Source organism: Cibotium barometz, chromosome 19 (assembly GCF_041138505.1).
Source record: "Cibotium barometz isolate CiBa-2024 chromosome 19, ASM4113850v1, whole genome shotgun sequence".
Classification (NCBI taxonomy): domain Eukaryota; kingdom Viridiplantae; phylum Streptophyta; class Polypodiopsida; order Cyatheales; family Cibotiaceae; genus Cibotium; species Cibotium barometz.
Window position 1 is genome coordinate 46,656,469 of NC_141064.1, and position 2,601 is coordinate 46,659,069.

Consider the following 2,601-nt stretch of genomic DNA (forward strand, 5'->3'; position numbering starts at 1 on the left):
CAGTGATGCCATAGATACTCTGATGAAGGAATGATGGGAAATTGAATCAACCGGATAAATTGGAAGATGGTGATCAGTGATACTATGGTTTCATTAAAGGATTGTTTTAAAACTGATTGAATCTGTGAAAAAGGCAATTTCATATCGGGTGTGTAAGTGGTGTGACTAGTTTTATTTTTGCATGAATATCTGGCTAGGGGGCCTGGGAACTCTTTTCCTTGGTACCCGGGACAAAACCTAACCAAATTCTTAATTGGATCCCATCACTACAGTGGTTGGGAAGTTGGCTAATCCATGGGATCAGATGGGGTTAGGCTGGACTGATGGATCCGCCGTAAATCGAGACTCAACTTTTGTTATTACGATAGATAAAGTAAATCTCGGACAGTAATTGTTCTATGGATAGGAATCAACGGCTATGCCTCTTGAATGGAAAAAAAAGCGTTAATCCCAATGATCCAAGTGTAAGTTTCTTCCTAGATCTGACCGAGTATCTTTATAGATGCAGTCGGATCAGTTTGATCAGTAATGGTCTTGACTACGTTAAAGTAAAAAGTTTTTTTTTTCTTGGTGGAATCGCCCGTGCTTTCTGGGTAAAGAAAGTTTTTTCGGTTTCGGTTTTAAAACAACCGTCGGATTAGTCTCTTGTCCGGATATCCGTGGGCGAGGCCCCGAATGTGGGACCCCTGTCCCGCGCGAGAAGTGCTACTTCCGCTGCTAGTACCCCGAATCTGTTGCTCGGTGGGAACAGGGGGATCTTACAAAAGGTTTAACTTGCTATGATGGTTTTGTATTGCAAGTTGAACTATATTTATGGTTCAAGGAGATGCATCCACATGCACCAGTTCATCAATAAGCTTTTGAGAAATTAAATCCATACTTTGTGCGCAAGCTTAAGGATTAATACACTTGCTGCTGCATAACACATGTTCAGATGTCATTCTTAAAAGATGCGTTGAACCAGATTAGAGGATCTACTTTTGGGTTGCATGGCAAAGCATGTCAATGTAATTGTCATTTGTAATGTGGGTTCTCAACCAAGTGGGTGCAAGGCTGCAGAGAAGTCCTACAAGAGCATCACAAGTGCATGGGACTCTATCCTATGTCCCAAAGCTGAAGGTACTATTTTCCATGCTTTGAAGTGTCATATGGGGAGTTGCACTGTCTATGGTCCTCGAAACATAGTAGTTTGTCTAGCTGAATCTGCATATGTTGGTCAACTTGTCACCGTGAAGATCTTTCCAGAACATAGACTGTGGAACCACTAATGATGGCAGGACAAAGAAGAGGAAAGAGTTAATACACAAGGAAATTTCATGCAAGGCACTAAATCAAATGTTCAACGACCAGCTTGAAAAGTGTATCAAACATAATTTTGTGTACAGGTAGCAAGCTGAGCAATATAAAGAATGCATGTTCAATTTTTTTGAAGATGTGGTAATATTTGTTGTAGACTTTGCTGAGAATTACTCTTTTAAGGAGCAAAATGAGATACAGTCAATGCACTAGTATTCAAGCCAAGTGTCCATATTTGTGCATATTACATACTTTCGCATTGCAGGTGACATCCAAAAAACGATTCACCTTTATATCTCTAATGATAAGAAGCATGATATCCATTTTGTGCAACATTGTTTCATGCTACATTATAGTTGGGTATTACCCTACAAGAGGTCATTGGATTTGGTATGATGGTGCTTTGTCTCAATTCAAAGAAAAAAGGCCTTTCTACTTTGTTTCCACGTACACTGCCATCACAGGTTTACAAATGATTTGGAATTTCTTTGGCTCTAGTCATGGAAAGGGAGAGCATGACGTTGCAGGGGCTTTTGAAGAGAGCACTAACTCTGAACAACTCAAGCCTAATGGTGCTAAGCTCTAATGTGCAGCTGATGTCGTAAAGTTTTTGCAAGAAACATTCACCACTGGAGCCGAGTCACTACAACACATCGGGAGCGTAGCAGCATTTTTGGAAAGAAAATATCGGGGGTTTTCAAGATGCTCAGCAATGATCTATCATTGCTCTGCAGTGCTTTTTCGCTGCTCAGCAAAACGTCTATACTATAAAAATATCTCACTTTTTTGCCGCTTCTTTTGCTGCCGTGTAGTTTTATCTTTTGAATATAATAAACTTGTACTCTGAGTTATTTTTTGCAGGTTTTAGCCTTGCCTATCACTTCTACCTCTCCTACTCTATCCTCCTCAAGCTAAAGCAAGGTAATTTTCAGCAAAGTCTACTGTATCTCATTTTACTCCTTAAAAGAGTAATGCTCAGCAAAGTCTACAACAAATATTACCACATCTTCAGGAAAATTGGACAGGCATTCTTTGTATTGCTCAGCTGCCACCTGTATACACAAAATTATGTTTGATAAACTTTTCGAGCTGGTCGTTGAACATTTGATTCAGTGCCTTGCATGAAATTTCCTTGTGTGTTAACATTTTCCTCTTCTTTGTCTTGCCATCATTAGTGGTTCCACAGTCTATGTTCTAAAAGATCTTCACAATGACAAGTTGACCAACATATGCAGATTCAGCTGGACAAGCTACTATGTTTTGAGGACCACAGACAGTGCAACTTCCCATCGGACACTTCAAAGC

The 2,601-nt window shown here is 39.9% G+C and overlaps 1 pseudogene; it reads left to right on the forward strand.

The window, feature by feature from the left end:
- Positions 1–989: 989 nt before the first annotated feature.
- LOC147628672 (uncharacterized) lies at positions 990–1,882 on the forward strand (annotated as a pseudogene).
- The last annotated feature ends 719 nt before the right edge of the window (positions 1,883–2,601 follow it).